This window comes from Euphorbia lathyris, chromosome 7 (assembly GCF_963576675.1).
Source record: "Euphorbia lathyris chromosome 7, ddEupLath1.1, whole genome shotgun sequence".
NCBI classification, from domain to species: Eukaryota; Viridiplantae; Streptophyta; class Magnoliopsida; order Malpighiales; family Euphorbiaceae; genus Euphorbia; species Euphorbia lathyris.
Genome location: NC_088916.1, coordinates 81,847,804 through 81,868,233, shown reverse-complemented (window position 1 = coordinate 81,868,233; position 20,430 = coordinate 81,847,804). Strand labels below are relative to the sequence as shown.

At 35.0% G+C, this 20,430-nt stretch overlaps 1 non-coding gene across 1 annotated transcript; it reads left to right on the top strand.

Annotated features, from left to right (window-relative positions):
• Nucleotides 1-11,311: 11,311 nt before the first annotated feature.
• Nucleotides 11,312-11,418, top strand: LOC136201704 (small nucleolar RNA R71). Its single transcript, XR_010674047.1, has one exon. It is a non-coding gene; the product is annotated as a small nucleolar RNA R71 (small nucleolar RNA).
• Nucleotides 11,419-20,430: the final 9,012 nt, after the last annotated feature.

Below are 20,430 nucleotides of genomic sequence, written 5' to 3'. Positions count from 1 at the left end.
TGGATCGTGCGGCGGCCACTTTGGTCCGAAAAGAACAGCACGGAAAGTGCTTGAATGCGGTTTGTTTTGGCCTAATATTCACCGTGATTCTTATTTATTCTGTAAATCATGTGCCAGTTGTCAAAAGTCAGGTAATTTGAGCCAGAGAGATCAAATGCCCCTAACGTCCATCTTAACTTGCGAAATATTTGACGTGTGGGGGATCGACTTCATGGGTCCGTTTCCAAGCTCGTTTGGGTATCTTTACATATTATTGGCAGTGGATTACGTATCAAAATGGGTGGAAGCGATAGCCACCAGAACTGATGATGCTCAAACAGTTGTGAAATTTCTGCAGGGACATATTTTTTGCAGGTTTGGGATGCCCCGAGTTCTCATCAGTGATAGGGGGGCTCATTTTTGCAACAGAGTCATGAACTCCCTGCTGAAGAAATATGGTGTAAACCATCGAGTATCGACGGCATATCATCCTCAGACCAATGGCCAGGCAGAAGTTTCAAATCGCGAGATAAAATCTATCCTTGAAAAGACAGTCAATTTCACACGAAAGGATTGGAGCGTTCGATTGGAGGACGCCCTCTGGGCATACAGGACATCGTATAAAACTCCGATTGGTATGTCTCCTTACCGACTGGTTTACGAGAAACCATGTCATCTTCCCGTAGAATTGGAGCACCGAGCGTTCTGGGCTGTCAAAAAGTGCAACATGGCCTTCGATGCAGCGGGAGAAGAGAGAAAGTTACAACTGCAGGAATTAGAGGAACTAAGGAATGAGGCCTATGAGAGTTCGAGAATTTACAAGCAGAGGACTAAGCAATTCCATGACAGTATGATCACAAGAAAGAAATTCCTAGTCGGGCAAAAAGTACTTCTGTACCATTCCCGGCTCAAGATATTCGCTGGAAAATTAAGGACTAAATGGATGGGTCCTTTCATAGTTACTCAGGTGTTTCCTCACGGCGCTGTCGAAATCCGAAGTATGGAAGGGGACAAATGTTTTAAGGTCAACGGTCACCGACTGAAGCCTTTCTACGAGGGCTTTCAAGCTCAGGGAACCGAAGAAATTCATTTTGAAGTCCCAGGGAGCTGAGTGCTGATGCTCAGCTGCGTCTAGCCATAGACATAAACTAGCGGCGCTATTGGGAGGCAGCCCAAGAACTAGTCTTGACCAAGACTAGCTTCTCTTGCTCTTGTTATTTCCATTTTTGTTTTCCTTTTATTTTACCTAATTTAACTAACTTCTTCCCTGACCTTGTGATTTTCTAGACTTAGAAATTTGTTGCAGGTAATAAGTTGGGGCTTTGATGGTGGAAAAGGCCTTTTCAATTTGTTCTGTTTTGTAGTGGGTTATGGAGTTTGGGCTTAAGTAAGCCAAGAGAAGATGGCCCATCTGATTCTCACTTAAAAAGATAGTTTCTTTAATCCACTTACCATAATACGAAGAGAACAAAAGAGAGAACGTCAAATTAAAACCCTAACTCCCCGTTGACAGTCTCTATGGCCACTTCGGTCGCCGCCGCTCCATCATCGACAACTCCCTCGTCGACGGCAGCATCCAACTTATCAAACTTGGTAGCCCGACCACCGTTTCTTTCGATTAATCCCCGACGACAGACGCCCCCGAGAACAACCCAGCCACCGCCTTTTCCGTTTCATCCTTGAGTTGGTTGCACACCTCCTCCACAGGGCAGTATTTCTTTCCCTTCTCAATTTAATAGCTGCCCTTTTTACTTTTAATTTGCTATTTTATGCATCGGGACGATGCAACCGCAAAGTGGGGGAGGGAGGTTTATTATCGAGCGGCAATTGTGTAGAATTTTTTATTAGGAGCTCGGCTCTGTTTTAACCTGTGAAAAAGTTGTTACTATCTTGAGCTTTCTAAGTCTGATTTTGTGCGAATATATGCCTGTGATTAGTGTGAGGTGCCCACCATTTTTGATTGAATATACTGTCTTGACTTAGTGTGAGGTGGGCACCCAAATGAATGTTCTTAAAGTTTTCATCGTGTGTCGTTAACTTATGCTCGAAAATTGACAGTCAAAGCTAGCGAGCACTGAGTCCCGTTAGTTTTATAGAGTTCAAAGTTGCTAATCTGAAAAGAAACAGAATATGAATAGCAACTCATTTATGCTTAGTCACATGATTAAACAATTATGGGTCAATCCAAATCTAAAAGAAGGACGTTTTGAACTTTGCAAACACCACCTTTTATCCTCATTTTTGGAAAGACTTTGAGCCTAAATGCAAGAACAAAATACATTACACTTTGTTCTATTTTTCTGAGTGTTGTCCAATCTTAGTTTGAAATTCTAGAACTTGCCATGTTATGCATTTCGAGACCACATCTGATGAATTTGAGCATTAAAAATGATAAGGGCAGTAGGTTTTTTTTTCTTAAGCCACTTCAATTCGAACCATTAGTCTTGCTCAAGACTAACAAAAATGACAATATCCAGCCCTTAGTTTAGCCACATTTGAGCATTTTCTCCATTCTTGACACAACCCTTGTTTGAGTCCTTTGGCCAGGGACATTTTAGCCATCAGAGTCTGTATATTCTTTTACTTTATTCAATGATTAATTGCTGCTTTGAGCAATTTTCGTGTTTAAAAACCATAAGTTCATCAAAGTATAAGGATTCAATTGAATAATCCTTTAGTTATAGTATATGTGGGTGTGCTTCAAAAAGTGTCTAAATAGACATTAGTTTAACAGCTTTCTTGTTCTAGTTCAAAGGTTTCCCATATCAAAAAAAAAAAAAACAAAAAAACAAAAAGAAACAAAGAAAAATTTCTTGTTAGTTTCAGTCGGTTTATAGCTGTTTAAGTTCATCTTGAACATTCATTCTAAAATTTGAGAATTGTAAGTCGTTTGTAAATAAATGAGCTTTGATTTCCATTTGGCCATTTCCAGAGTAGAATGTACGTTTTTACTACTCCCGGTTTCCCTTTCTTCCTCCTTTCCTTTCCAAACCTTACCCCTAGCCTATATTACACCCTGTTTTAAGTCCCTTTGATTTATTGACTTGAATTCATACTAAGTGGTGGAGATTTGATATATTGGCAAGCTTATGGCAATTTCATTCTAAGTTGTGAATTGAGCGATTTCTTGAAAAATTAATTATAGCCTAAAACACGTGAGTGATATGAGTGAAATCCGGTGAGGGTGTTGCATTATTCAACCTGTTCCTTCCGAAAATTTGATTGATCTATTTTTAACCTTTCATTATGGCAAGTATGTTTGAGCTTGTGAAAACCTTCTACTATTTGATGCATAGTAAAACGACGATCTTCATAATGCTAGGGGGACTTAGGAAAGTTAGTGGAGTCCGTCTTCTCGTAGAGATAAGTAACAGACTAAACTTTGACATACTTGAGGACAAGCATTTGGCAAGTGTGAGGTAGTTTGATAAATGCAAAAAGTAGCAAGTAAACATGCTTTATTCTCGCACTTATTCGCATTCTGATTCCTTGATTTTAGAGCTTTTTACTTGTTATTATCATAAGGTACTTGCAGGAACCAATTTGGAGAAAGTAAAGCTATTTGGAGCTTAATTGGGCATTTTTACCTAAAGTTACAGAATTTTGATCAGAGATGACTTAGTTTGGCCCAAGACTAAGGAAGGTCGACAGAAGCAGGATTGGCAACTCAGCAGATTCGGGATTTACTTTCCCAGCAAGCATCCTAATGTGCCAAGGAGTGTCCAAATTACCTAATTTCGTGGGGAATGAAGAAGTTTTGTTAGAATAGGAGTCTTGAGATCCTTTTCCTTTGCCCTATATGACTAAGGAGGGAAAAACTCTATTTAAGGCCTCACTATGTTTTGAGAGAGGCACGTTTTCTGTAGGATTGAGCTCGTTTCGAATTCCAGAACAGGGAGAATTCGTTTATCTTCCAGGTTTTGTAAAGCTATCATAGCCAAGTTCCATGGTTATAAGTAGCTAAATTCTTATTCGGTTAAGGGATTGAATCAAAGGCGAGCTTTTATTCTCTATCGTGAGATCGTTGATCTTCATATTTATTTCTTGTGATTATAATCTGTTTGCACATTTATTAATCTATAAAATCAGGCATCCATTGAAAGCTCAGGTAAGAATCCGGCCGAGTCTTCACTTTTTCCTTCAATCGATTAATGCTAGAAGATAAGATTTGTGATCATCTGAATATTCTAACAAGATTAAGCGTATGAATGTGTAAATTGGTTTAAATCGGAGTCGCTAAGAATCCGGTTAACTTAGACTAGGTCTTTCTAGGTTTTAACGCTTTCGATTGATTAAATTCCTACCGCTAAGGAGGAACTGTCTAATTGAAAAGAGGTTAATCTTTAGGAATACTTGGATTAACCTTATAAATTAAGGAAAGATAAGATTGGGAATGAATAAGGAACGATTATAACTAGTTCGGATTACTTTAATTAAGAATATATTTCATGGCCCATGATCGATAGAAAATAAACTGCTTAGCTTGCGAGAATCTCCCTTGACTGAAGTTTTCACCCATTGCTTTAATTTATTCAATTTCTTTTATTCATATTTCAGTTTTAATTAGCATAATTAATCTTCACAATTCAAAACCCCCAATTTTACTTTTTGTTAATCGGTTGTCATTATTATTCGATTTGTTGAATAATCTCTTGGGTACGATCTCCACTTGTCCTATCTACAAATTAGTTTGTCACTGGAAAGTTGAATTATTTTTGGTGGTCTCGACACCCATCAAATTTATTGAAATCAAATATGATGTTCAATGATTTTATTGAAATAAAATAAAGTTTAGTGACCATTATTTTCTTCAAAGTTATTTAGTTTCTCTAGCAACATTTGTACATATATTCACATGCATGTGAATATTTGTAAAAATGTTGCTAGAGAAACTAGATAGTCATAGCTTCAGAAGGCGCTATTCTGGCTAGCTATCATGGAAGTGTTACAACATGGATGCACTGAAGCTAGAGAGAATTATATTGCAGCTTTATTCAGGTTATCTATGCTTGATGAGAACAAAGTAACTGTCGGATTATCTAACAAGATTCCGCCATTGGTAAATTTTTTAAAGCATGGAACATCAAAAGATGAAAAGATACTGCCACAACATTATTTAAATTATCCCTTAACCATTTAAATAAAGGCAAAGCTATAGAAGTTGGCATCGTTACGCCTTTACTCCAGTTAATTAAGGACAAAAACTTGGATATGGTTGATCAAGCAATGTCTATTTTTTTGTTTCTTTCATGACATCTAGAAGGGCGTTGCAAAATCGAGCAGCTTTCATTCGTCAAAATCCTCATCGAATTCATCGAGCAAGGCACCCCTAAGAACAAGGAATGTGTAGCTTCAGTTCCACATCTGTCATGCAATGAGAGCATGCATTTTTAGAACTGATATTTAATCCTTATCATAGATGTTATAAGCAGGCTATTGTGATCTGTATACCCTGTATAGTTATATATGATATAAATGACAATAGAGTGTCAAACAAGTAGTCTCTGTTTATTATATTATCGTGTAAGAAATTAATAACCCTAATCCAGTCATCCTTGTACACATATGCATATATACTAGTGTTATATATGCACATATACTTGCCTTGAACTAATCAGAATTATAAAATGCTATTGGCATGTTGGTCTCCGCAGGTGAAATCTACTTGTGCAACAAATGATTCGGTCTTAAATGATTCACTTGATTATGGAAAGTCAGCTGGAATATTAAAGTCGCATGACAAAGTAGTTGTTTACTAGGAAGTTGGAGATACATCAATGTTTAAAATCATTGAGCTTGAAGTTTAAGAAATCATTCCCGTATTTTTTCGGCATGGTTTGTATCAATTTTGACAGCATGTAGGTGTGATTCAACTGTTGTAATCTATGTTTTTTGAGACAAAAGCTTATAATTTTATAATGTAACGAAGGATGTAAACTGCTAAAGTACTAGAAGTGGCAAAATGATACACGACACGATTATACGACACAAACACGACACAGATTGTTAGTGTTAGTGTTGAGCTTAGTAGGTAATGGGTCATTTTCGGGTCAATCTGAAAATGACACTAAAAATTTCGGGTCGTGTTTGGGTCAACCCGAAAAACACGAAAATGACACAAAAAAGGTTAAATTACAAAAATACCCTTATGGTTTCATATTTGATTAAGTATAAATAAATTATAAATCTTAAAAACCTAATTTTCTTCTTTTTTTTTCCCGGTCGACAGACAGGTTCTAATTATATTAATACTAATTTAATAGTTTGAGTGGTTTGAAATCTTTTAAATTCTTCAAATAGGCCAGGTTGTATTAGCAGTTCGAGTCGTGTTAGCAGGTTGTGTCGTGTCGTGTTTTTCGTGTCAAGAGCAGGTCATGTTTGGGTTTGAGCTTTTGATACAAAAATATTTTCGTGTCGTGTTCGTGTTATTGACGCTAACACGGAATTTGACACGACACGAACACGGAAATTGCCACCTCTATAAAGTACTTTTCTTTCATGGAAACGATATACATAAATTGTATATTCAGTGCTAAGCTTTTAATTATAGTATATTGAAATGTCACAATTATCTTACCCTTCAGGATTTCGAACCAAAATATCATTTATGTGATAATAACTTCATTATATATTTAACACTAAAATTAAATCAATTGATGCATATTTGCAATTGTGAATTTGTTGGGGTTATCACAAAGGTCTTATGATAAATTGCTTCAGAAATGACTATTGTGCATTTTACTCAAACTCACTATTTGTGAAGTTGATTGTTTTATTGGCCACACGACACATATCTTATACTTGTTTCTTTTAAAATTTTGTTTCAATATTTGTTGGTTTAGAGTGATTTCTCCTGGAATTGGTTATTTATGTGTTCTTAATTAAAAGTTTGATGTTATTTTAATTTGTTTGAGAATTGAATTTATCTAATTTATAGTAGCTCTCTTCAATCCAAATCATTATAAATAAATTTAATGAGACAATTGGATTAATCTGAATTAATTTTGGTCTTTAGGGTAGGTTGTTAGCTAACAACCGACGCCTATGACCAAAAAAATAGAGAGCATAAATGTCATTGGGCTTAGTTGTTCGCTAGCAACTGATCCCAATGATGTCATTAAGGTCGATCATTAACAACCGACGGTCATTTACTTCAGTCAAACAACTGATGTTAAGCTTTATCGTTGCCCAGTATTGGCGTCGATCGGACTAAAGTGTTGACTTTTTTGACCGAATTAGTCAAATTTGATAAAAAAAAAAGAGTCAAAAGTTTGTTCCAATTATTAATCTTTTTACTAAGTTATTCGGTTCAATCTAGTAACTCTAGGATCCTGCCCAACCCTAATTCCAACTAAGCATCAATGCTATGCATATCCGACTTTTTATAGTTAACATGAAAGCCACGCCATGTGTTCCACATAGCACATCGTAAGCCATAATTAAAAAAATCACGTCCTTATCAGACGTGGCGCTTAGTTGACATATAGTTAAATGTCTTATATGCATCTTCAATATTCGGGTGGGTTTTTATACACAAGTTGACCAGAACGAATTTATTGAAATCAAATATGATGTTCAATGATTTTATTGAAATAAAATAAAGTTTAGTGACCATTATTTTCTTCAAAATATTTAGTTTCTCTGGGAACATTTGTATATTCGCATGCATTCTTCACTTTCACCATCATAAATTTGGACATAATCCTTTATTTCTATCTGAATTTTCCATTCATTTTCTCTCATAAATCATATATCATTTCAACCATATTTAATGATTAAATTTCAACACATGGTAAGGAGGGGGTGTCAGAGATTATAATAAAAATTAGGGAAAAGTACGAAAAAAATGCTTGTGGTTTGCCCATTTTGCAAACAGAGATATGTGGTTTAAAAGTTTACTAATAAAGGTATGTGGTATGTTTTATTTACAAAACAAAGTATTACAATTACACAATTAAGTTCTTATTACAACTAAAGACATTTTTATCTTAAAAAAAAATTATTCTTACATATCAGCAAAACATAACCCCCGAAAAAAACAACTTCCTAAATCGAAACAATAAATAATATAGGGGAATTTTACGTTTTTTACGAATCTGACGGTTTATGAACTAAATTGATATTGAAATTCATTTTACACCGTTTCAATTTGATTTTGAGATTCGTGTTTTGTCAATATATAAATATAATTGATTTTTTTTTAAAATGCTCTTATTGTCATCAATTACTTAAAAGTTTAATTTTAAATACTTTATTTTGTAAAAAAAGCATACTACATACCTCTATTTGCAAACTTTTAAACCACAGACCTCTATTTGCAAATAAGGTAAACCACTAACATTTTTTTCGTACTTTTCCCTAAAAATTATTATTGAAACTTAACTATCAATTTAAGCTTTTTTTTCTTTTTTTTTTTGGAAAACATTAATTTATGCTTTTAGTTCAATTGGTTTTTTAATACAAAGAATTAGAGTTTATCATATTGGATTCGGTAGAATTAGATTGAACTTACCTACAAACTAAATTATCACGAGGTGTAATACATATCACGAGGTTTATGAAACTTTTTCCTTCTCCATTATGGAAAACTTGGATCACTATCGTAGAGAGGTTCGAGGACTACAAAAGGTTGTGCATTCAAGAATGATTACCTCGCGGTCAAAATTTGCTCGGAAGCAAACACAATGATTCAAGGAAAAATAGTCCAATCGAATATATAGAAACTATTGAGAAAGAGAAGGAGATTTATATTGCATTACAATCGGCTGGGGTCTGAACATCTTCAAGAAATATGGAGTATTATGAAGATGACGACAACTATTACGATTACAAATATATGAATATAGGCCGAAACCACACAAAGCCACCTAAAGTTGTCCATTTTGGTCAATTTGTCTCCTCAAACCTAAGGGACAACCCATTAGTCACTCTAACTCCCTAAAAGCGACATAACGTGTCCCTTATTTTTTTTTCAATTGGAGAATATTTTGACCACTCGCCTTTCAGTTGACTTTCCATATACAATGCGGTTTTTTCTTCAAAAAAGTTATCCCTTCCTAAAGTATATTTCGCAATAATCTCTCTAAACTCATCACATTTTGAAATATCATCTCGAAAGGCACGTTGTAAATTTATATAAAAGAAAAAACCACATTGCATATGAGAAGTCAACTGAAAGACGAGTGGTCCTCACGGGTCAATATCTTCTCTGGTTTAGGAAAAATAAGGGGCACGTTATCACTTTCACGGAGTTGAAGTGACTAATGGATTGACCCTTAAATTCAGGGGGGCAAAGTGACCAAAATAAACAATTTTAGAGGGTTTCGTATGAGTTAGGTCATGAATATATCATCAAACCACGAGTCGATCAATTGAAATTTAACAAAATGAGTTTAAATTATTATGCAAGTATTTTTATACCAGTTGTGAAGCCCAAAATATACCTAAAATATCATCAATATTTACATCAGTTCTGCTACGAATTTGTGTTGTTTATATCTATTTAGAGTACTTTTACGTCCGAATATGTTTCTTTCATGCAAGGCACCTAAATATTTGGTAAAATCCAAATAGGAACGAAAAGAGGTCAGAAATGAAGGAAAAACCCTACAAAAGGAGTCGAAAATCACGAAAATCAAACGCACCGAAACGAAGACGAGGAACGAAGTCAGAGATGGGAAAAACCTCCCGTGTCGCGACCGAGATTCCCCATTCTCGGTCGCGACACGCGTCGCCCAGGCACTTCTCTCCTCCGTTTTGAAGACTGGAATTTACCCCCCTAATCTCGGTAGAGATTTTCTATTCTCAGCAAGATCAGATTTTCCGGCAGCACAATTTACACATGTTCGATTTTAAAGATACGCGTCCGTTCGATTGGATAGGAATGTCTCTTCGCAGCAGACACGTCCCCTAGACTCGACTCTTCAACAACTATAAATAGAGAGTTGATTTCAGAGTTGATATGATAATTGAGAGTTAAGATTTAGTACAGAATTAATGCAGAAATTCTGAGTCAAACGATTCAGAGTTAGAAGTTCGATTTTGTAAAAAGCGATATGATGTACACACATTGTTTATCAAATAATTACATACACAGTAGAATTTAGATTTAGATTAAGATCTGTTTTTATTAGTTTACATTTTGGTAGTAGATGAACCATCTCTATTCCGAAGATTCAGCGAGAAGACTAGGTAGCGGATTCGACCCCGGAGCCTGACAAACTCTAACGAGGTTTGAGGAAAGGATTGACGACCCGGAACTCCAATGTCGTTTTGAATGCTTCCATGCTTTTTGTTCTCTGTAAACTTGTATCAATTCATACTTCATCTAATAAAGTTCATGCAATTCAATATATTTTTATGTAGCACTTCTGTAATTGATCCGAAGTGAGTTCTGGTGTTTTCATTAAAACGTATTTAAATTCAATATCTTTACAAGGAAACTTTGTTGAACACTTAGGCAAATTCATTCTTCGAGAATTAATTTGGTTAAGGTAGCAATCTATCCCGACCGTAGGAAGATTGTCTGCGGTTCAAAGCCTTTTAATTGAAGGAGTTTATGTTATTACACTTTTATAATTTATACAAAGTTTAAAGTTGTGTTCTTTGCTTAATGCAAACGAATACAATTATTCTCTTATTTTAAACACTAAACGTTTCTGTTTTGTAATTCATATTCAAAACAGAATTGATTTCTAACATTCTACATATTCTAAACTAATTCTTATTCAATCAATATCAAAACCAATTTCAAATAACGATTATCTATTTTTATAAACTTTAAGTCGTATTTAATCTACACGTAAATAAGTTTTTGTTGAAAAAACGTTCCCTGTGGGATCGATATCTTTTTATTACTACAAGCGAAACCGTGCACTTGCGGAAATCGCTCAACACCAGTTTTATTATAATATGTAAAACTTTGATCAATAATATTTCAAATAATTTATTAGTCCCTATATTTACCTGTTCGATCTTACTCATATTTTCGTAGTCCACATCCGTTTGGATTGGATTACCATTGATATCGCGTGGTGCCATAAACTTGTCAATTTTGTGCGATAAAGCAGAAAATTGGGCTTGTAGCATTGCGACTGGATCAAGTTCAACTATACCTTTAACTGATGGTGTGGTTGAGGATGATGGTTTTGCCACCGGCATATGTCCACGTTCCGCGGACCACATACTGCTGTTGATTGCCATTTCCTCTAAAAGTTCTCTCGCTTGGGCTGATCTTTTCTTCATAAATAGCCCTCCCGACATAGCATCTAATGAACCCCTAGTTGTAGGATTTAGTCCATTGTAAAATGTTTGCATTAACAGTTCAGCGGGTAATTGGTGGTGTGGGCATAAACGTTGAAGTTCTTTAAAACGTTCCCAAGTTTCATAAAGAGTCTCATTGTCATTTTGAGAAAAAGATGTTAACTCCTTTATGACTCTTGCGGTTTTTGCTAAAGGAAAATATTTAGATAAAAACGCTTGGGCTAATTGTTCCCAAGTGGCAAAAGTTGCGGCTGGCATAGAAGTTAACCATTCTTTGGCTCTATCCTTCAAGGTGAAGGGAAAGAGGCGAAGTTTGATTGCTTCTGCAGTCACATCTGGAATTTTAAAAGTATCACAAATTTCAAGGAAATTTGTTACGTGGGTGTTAGGATTTTCGTTAGGTAACCCGTAAAATGTTACATTATTTTGCAACATATTAAGCAAAGCTGGCTTAATTTCAAATTGATTTGCGGTGATTCTGGGTCTAACGATACTATTGGTCACACCGGCCACACCTGGCTTAGCGTAATCCATAAGTGTTGGTGGGTCTGCCATTTTTTCTGGCTCGGTATATGTTTTTACTGGGGTCTTATTTTTGTTTTTCTTATTTTTCTTGTTCTTCCTAATGGTTTTCTCAATTTCTGGGTCTATAGGGTCTGGTACAATGCCTGAACTTCGAGAACTGCGCATGAACCTGAAATCTTGCACGAACCGAAACTACCTACAAAACAGAATTTTGAAAAATAAATAAATTAGTAAATGAAAACTATTAAATTATAAAAATTAAAATAAGTATGTTTAAACCTAGATTCGAAATAAAACACGAAAAATTTAAAATTTTGTCAAAAATTTTGGCGTTCCCCGGCAACGGCGCTAAAAACTTGTTCAGCGATTTCCGCAAGTGCACGGTATACGCTTGTAGTAATAAAAGATATCGAACCCACAGGGAACGCTTTTTAACTAAAACTTTATTTAATTCGGTTTTAGTCACGTGTTTAGGTTTAATAAAAGAAATATGTTTTAATTGATGGAATTTGTTTTGGTAAATTAGGATTAGATAGAAGGATTATATCGAGTTTAGAGAACAGTTCCGTCTTTGTGGTTTTGATTACAAGACAGATATTTCCGCAATTGGAATAAAATAGAAGTTATTTTCATAAAGCAAAGAAAACAACTTTAACTTTGTAAGATTATGGACGTGTAACAATATAGCGATTTAATTAAATGGCTTCGAACCATAGAAATCCCCCTGATGTTGAGGTGATTCCTACCTTAATCAAACTAGTATTTTATGTCTGATAAGCCGCGATCAGCGATCATGTCATCCATAAAAACTAAATCTGTCAAGTGTTCAACAAAGTTCTTATATGAATAAGATGGAATAGAACGTTTTAATAAAAACACCAATTTATCATTTTGAAAATCATTTTGTCAGAACAATATCAAAATAACAATAGTAAGAATGTATTGAATAAATAAGTATATCATTAATGAAATGTGAATTTTCACAAGTTAACAGAGAAGTAGAAACTTGGATAGCATTGTAACGAAAACTTTGAGATCCGGGTCGTCAATCTTTCTCTCAAACTCCGTAGGTTCGTCAAACCTCATGCGCTTCAGCCGTCAATTCTTCTCGCTGGATCTTCGGAATAGAGACTGATCTCGTCTACTACTAGAATGAAAACTAAACTAATACTATTTTTATAACTAATCTAATAACAATTCGTGTACAACACGATTGTTTACACAGAAATGAAATCTAACTTTCTGATTCTTTTCTGAATCAGAAACTCAACATAATAACTTTCTTCTCTAATTTCTCTAACTTTTTCCAACCTTGATTTCTGAAATGGATCACTTATTTATAGTTGTTGAAGGGTTGTAAATGACGGGCCGTGTCTGCTGGTGAAGGGTTGCTTTTATCCGAACGAACATACGCGTTTTTCCGATTTAAAACATGTGTTTTATGTGCAGAATGGTTCGCTGTCGCGACTGAGATTCTGAAAATCTCAGTCGCGACAGGGGGTATAGGGACGAGTTTGAAGACTTCGTTTTTCTCCCGAGTTGCTTCCGTAGGTCGCGACTGAGATTTTCAAAATCTCATTCGCGACAGAGAGATGTTTTCCCTGTCTCTCGACTGCTTTTCATCCTCCTTGAGCGTTCTTTTGACTGATATGCATTCTTGGTACGTTTTTTAGGTTTTTCCTCCATTTTAGCTCCGTTTTCGCTCCTATTTGGATTTAACCAAATAATTAAGTACCTTGCATAAAAGAAGTAAATAAAGACGTAAAAGTATTCCAAATGAACATAATTAACTCGATTTCAATGTAAATTTAACGTATTTATGTATGATATTTTAGGTATATTTTGGGCTTAACAAACTCCCACACTTAAGCTTTTGCTAGTCCCGAGCAAAATTTCACTGAATTTATTCTTTAATCAAACTCTTATAAATAGAACATATATCCATATATTCCTCTTTGAATTAGTTAAACCGAAAGATAAACTTTTCATGGTAAATTTATACGCAAAGTATCAAACTAGCTAGTGTAAAAGAGATATATTACTCGTCTTGTATTTCAATTTTCATATTGAAGTATTCGGGACGGTGTAAGGAAGCATGTTTTCGAATCTTTCGTCTCAAGGCATTTCTAAGCACAAAATTTCCTTTCACAAACCTAAACTATTACAAATATAGATTTATTAAGGACTTATGTTTAATATATTTGCTTTAGTTACGCCCAAGATAAGGGTGGTCTCGATCGTAACTTTATACGCATTGTATTTGCTTTCGTGTTCGTTTAAGAGGTACCGACCATGCCATGGGTAGACGCAATCGTTACTTAAAACTTAAACACGCTTAATTTTTGCTTTAATTTCTAACGTTCCTTTCATACCTCGACCGTGATAAGGGTGGTCGCAATCGTGGCCAAAAGTAAACGGTACTTAATGTTCTTCTCTTTCATACCTCGATTGTGATAAGGTTGGTCTCAATCGTGGCCAAAAGTTAAGAATACGACTACTTGATTTAATTAACATGAAAATAAAATTGGGAAAGAAAAATAGCACATTCATCCTATATTGACTTGAAATTCAACATGTATTATGGCTAAAGTTTCCTTAAAAACTTCAATTGGGTTTTTAATGTAAGACGAAAAATAATATCGAGCTAAAAAGCTAAAGTTGTTAGTTCGATTTATGCTTATAAACCTAATTGAAAATTGAAAATAAGATTTATATTTATCATGAATTCATGATATAAAATAGAGATTTGAAACTAAAGAAATTTTACTTATATACATTTACTCGAGACGTTTTTGATAAAATCGTATCGGAGATTTGTAAAAATATTTGTAAAAATATGGCCCGTATAGAAATACTATTTCTATCAATAATGATAACCTTAAAATATGCTTAACATTATTTGAAAAGTAGAATTTATTTGAAACATATGAAATATATACTTAACAAAAATTATATGTTTATGAAAAAATTGCTATTATTTTTGAAAAGTGTTGCACTTTATAAACAAAAATGTTGCATTTCTTGTTTGAAAATGTTGCATATTATATTTTACGTAAGCTTGAGTAACAATATGCATTTATACTTTAAATAAATAGCATTCATTCGCATTCGTTGCATTCATTCGTACTTAAAAATAAAATGAATATGAAATATCTCCTCCCACACTTAATTTGGACCATGTCCTCATTGGTGCAAAAAGCGATAAAACATGAAAAATAGTACGAAATAAACCATACGAATTAGAATTGAAGATAATAGAGTACGATAACATTCAAACATAATAATAAAGAAAATTGTACCAAACATAATGTGAAATATTGGACCAAATTGAACAAGACATAATAATAATAATAACGGAAATGAGTTAAATATAGAAAGGATAAAACCTATCAAGGTGAAGGTGGTGGAGAAGGCGTAGTCTCAACTCCTTGGCGTCGGAAGAAAGAGAGCAACCGGCGACGAGTAGATTTATGCTCACGACTCAACGTAGTGATCCTTGAACTCATTTCGGCATTGTTGGCAACGACTTCATCTAACCGCAAATTCATGTGACGGTTATGCTCGTTCATTTGTGTCAAAACACGTTGCCAACCAACTTGTTCTTCTTCATTTGGTTCCACATTCGCTTGCTCGGTGGCATTAACATCAACATGCGCTTCCTCCTCATCCTCTTCATCAAATTCCTCTTTATCCTCCTCATCATCATCTTGGGCACCTAAACCTTGAGAACCCGAGGCGTCACTACTCATGGTAGCAAAAACACGTCTTGTGAGATCCGCATAAGAAATAAAGGCGGGCGGTCCCAATTTCTTCAATAAATTGGCCCTTTGAAGTGCCGTGAGATCCAATGAAGGTAAACCAACATGAGGCATATTTTGATAATCCACCAATTCACCTCGAGCGCCCAAAACAATGCCGGTAATTAAATTACCCATAGGCACTTGCTTATTGCGGGACTTGGAAGCTCGAACTAAATTAGTAAATATCATCTCAATACTATCAATTGTCAAACCCTTAAAAATAGCATCAAACACAACCAAATCACGAACTTGCACTTTTGAACTTTCAACCCGACCAAATAAGGAGAATGATAAAAACTTGTGAAAGAAGAATATGCAATCATCCTTAATTAGCTTACTAGATGTATTCTTTGGACTAAAAACATCTAAACCGGTTAAAGTATTCCAAACCGAGTGTGAATCAAAAGGCTTTGGCTTTGAATAAAAATTTCGAGTAGGAAAACCAAACCAACGGTTCATGGCCGCATACCCAACATCATAACGAACTCCATCACTACGAAAAGAGATAACTCCTTTCTTCTTGTCATAGGTTAGAGTAACCAAAAACTCAATAATATGCGATTTAAGACTAGGAAAACACATACTAGCAAATCGTTTCCAACCAAGAACGGTAAGAAATTCATTAATACGCTCGGTAAAAGTAAGTGTGTTTACCATGTCGATGTCAAGAAAAAGCATGTCGACGAAATCTATTTGGACATTAGAAAATCGGCGATATTTGCGTCCTTCGGCTTCCGACGTAATATCGAACGGTGCTCCATATTGAACCCGTAATCTAGTGATCTCGGTTGCCTTAGCTTTGTTTGCAACGGTCTTCTGTCTAGGCATAGTGATTTGCTTGTGAAATTTGGGTGAATGGAATGAAGAAAATAGGAAAGGAGGAAAGTTAGAAGAAAAGATAATGGTGGTGAATTGAGGAAGAAGAAGATTAATAGGGTAAATATTTATGGGGAAGATGAGTGAATCTTGGTATTGGGAAGAGAAAAGATGATTGATTGGTGTAAAAAGAGGTGATTTAAATAGGTGTAAGTATAGGTATTGATTAGGATAGGTAAATAGAGTAGTAAATAGAGTAGGAATAGGAGAGAGAGTGAAATTTCGCCCAATCCCGTCCCTGGAAGTCGCAAGTCGCGACTGAGATTTTCAAAATCTCAGTCGCGACAGCAAGTAGGTAGGGGGATGAAATTTTGCTGAAAATTTTTTTCCTCTGCTGTCTCAACTGAGAATTCGAAATCTCAACTGAGATTTTGAAAAATCTGGGTAAAAGTGGGACTATTTTTGATGATTTTAACACTTCAAAACCAATTCCTCGGTGAAGTAAGTGACATTAATGTGAATATTAATCCCTGAAACTGAGATAAACAAAACTGAAATATTAAATTAAAGGAAAACCAAAGGTTGTTCCTTAAATAAAAGAAATAAACTAATGAATTAATGCACTTGTATTTATTATAATCAATACCATGATATATATTTACATAGAAACATTATAAAAACATAAATTACAATCAAACAATCATATCTATATTAAAAACAACAGACAGAAACGCATAAAATATATCCCTAAGTAGATGACAGACGACGTGCATTGGCTCTGTTAATCTTCGCTTGAACGAAGACTTGCCTCTCTAGTGCAGAAAGGAATGTTGGACCAGAACGAAAAACTCGTTTTACAAGCCCCTCGTTCTCCAAGAACTCGTAGTCCAAAATAGGGAATGGTTCTGTATCAGTCCAAGGGACAGAAATGGTGCCCTTGGCTCCTAATATGATTCCACAAATGATGTTGGCGAACCCAATCTTCCGTTTCTTCGAACGGGAAGCAGCAACTAACCCCTCCATCAGAATCTTTGAGGAGTTCACTGAGTTGCCTTGGAAAATGTCGCCCAACACATAGAGATCAGTATCTTTCACAATATTGCTACTGACTCGACCAAAAAGGCTGTGACAGAGGAACTTATGCAGATACAGCATGGAATTAGAATTAATGGATTTGTTGAAGGCAAGACGTGGATTGAATCGCCAAAATCCTGTTAACATCCTCCATTATATCTCTAGAAGTCATATCCCTTCCAGGATGGTGTTGAGTTGTGTCTCGGGGTGGAAAACCAAACCAATTATGTAGTTCTGGATATCCAAAAGTGAATACCTCTCCTTCACAACGAAAACTGAGACGAACACGTCTCTTATTGACGAATCGAACAGTGGATAAAAATTCCAGAACCCAATTTCCAATTATAGGAAATTTCATAGAAGAAAATTTGGTCCAACCCAAATTAGTCAGATAGCGATCAATGTCTTCGCTTATCCCGAGTTCCTCGTTCAGAAACTCGTCTAGATACATCATGCCAAAGAACTGAGCATATCTGAATTACATAAAGCGTTTCCCCTCGTCATGGTTATAAATGGGAAACCATGCACCATATCGATCGGAGATATCAATTTTCCCTTTTTGAGAAGAAGTGTGTTGTTGAACATGTTTCAGAGACTTAGTCATGTCTGTGAGAGAAAAGAAAATGAAGTCTGTAGGATTTGAGAATTTGAGAAAGAAATTCAGAAAGATGAAATAAAATGGAAGAAGTCTGATCCTACAGGAGTATATAAATCCTATAAGTGAAAGGTTGTGTCTGTTAGAAAGAAAAAGGTGTCAAAGTGATACCTCTTCGATTCAACTGATAAAAAAAAATTTAAAGAAAGAAGACTGTAATCCCTTACAGTTATTTCAATTGTAAAAAGACAGAAAATCTCAACTGAGATTTTCGGAATCTCAACTGAGATTTTCAAATCCTGGAATATGAAAAAACTCAACTGAGATTTCTGCATATTTAATTTCTCAATAATACTTAAATGAAATCATTTTCAAAACATGACTAAATTAAAATTTTAATGTTAACAAAACTCATTTGTACACAAAAATAAATATATAAAAAATTAATGTAAATAAAAATAAAAAAATAAAAAAAAAATAAATTTAAAATTACGAAATAATAAAAAAAACTATAAATTAAAACATGAAAACTAAAGAACTTAATTTTCATAAAATTTATCCACGGATTCAATTGCTTGAATTGGAGCTCCGTCGAAATAAATCTTGCAACGATTACCATTGACCTTAAATCGTTCGCCATTAGACTTTTCTAGCTCCAATGTTCCGTAATCAAATGTTTGAACAACTAAAAATGGTCCAGCCCATCTAGATTTTAGCTTACCTGGAAATAATTTTAATCTCGAATTACAAAGTAAGACCTTATCCCCAACATTAAAGTTTTTAATTTTGATTTTTGCATCATGCCACTTTTTAATTTTTTCCTTATAAATTCTTGCATTTTCGTAGGACAAATAGCGTAATTCATCCAACTCGTTTAAGTCAAACAAACGCTTTTTCCCTGCGCTTTGCAAATCATAATTAAGGGTTTTTATAGCCCAATATGCTTTGTGTTCTAATTCAACCAGCAAATGACAAGCTTTACCATAGACTAATCTATAAGGTGTCATTCCGATAGGTGTTTTAAATGCAGTACGGTATGCCCATAATGCATTGTTAAGTTTATGTGCCCAGTCTCTTCTAGAAGACGAAACTGTTTTCTCAAGTATCCATTTGAGTTCTCTATTTGAAATTTCTGCTTGACCATTCGTTTGAGGATGGTACGGTGTAGAGATACGGTGGTGTACCCCATATTTTCTCATAAGTGACTCAAAAGCTCTATTTACGAAATGGGTACCACCGTCGCTTACCATAACCCTAGGAACTCCAAATCGACAGAATATTGAATTTAAAAACTTAACAACTACTTTAGAATCATTTGTCGGGGTTGCAATTGCTTCAACCCACTTTGAAACATAATCTACGGCTACTAATATGTAATTTTTGCCAAAAGAAGGAGGAAAAGGACCCATGAAATCAATTCCCCATACGTCGAAGATTTCAACTTCTAATATGTTCATAAGAGGCATCTCATCTTTCCTTCCTATATTCCCTGTTCTTTGACACTTATCACAGCGGATAATAAATGAATGGACATCTTTAAACAGAGTAGGCCAAAAGAATCCGCATTCAAGTATTCTAGCTACTGTTTTGCTTACGCTATTATGACCTCCGTAAGCGCTAGCATGACATTCTAACATTATAGAGTCATATTCAAACTCACTAACACATCTCCTAAATATTCCATCGCCGCATGTTTTGAACAAGAATGGATCTTCCCAAAAATATTTCTTAACTTCTGAAAAGAATTTCTTCTTTTGCTGAGAAGTCAATCCATCTGGCACAACATGTGCAGCTAAGTAATTGGCTATATCCGCATACCATGGAGCTATGACACTTTGTACTTGCATGAGATGTTCATCGGGGAAATCATCTCGAATGCCTGATGTTTCACCGATGGGACCGTTTTCATCCTCAAGTCTTGATAGATGATCGGCGACCAGGTTTTCAACTCCCTTTTTGTCTTTAATCTCAATGTCAAATTCTTGCAATAGTAAAACCCATCTAATAAGACGTGGTTTTGCATCTTTCTTAGCAAATAAATATCGTAAAGCTGCATGATCAGTATAAATGATGACTTTAGATCCTAACAAATAAGATCGGAATTTATCACATGCAAAAACTACTACTAACATTTCTTTTTCAGTTGTGGTGTAATTTAGTTGTGCACCGGACAAAGTGTGACTCGCATAATATATAACATGAAGTTTCTTATCCTTCCTTTGACCTAATACACATCCTACAGCTAAGTCACTCGCATCACACATAATTTCGAAAGGTAGATTCCAATCGGGTTTCGATATTATAGGTGTACTGACTAAAGCCGTTTTCAAAGTATTGAAAGCTTGTAAACAATCTTTATTAAAATCAAAAGTTGAATCC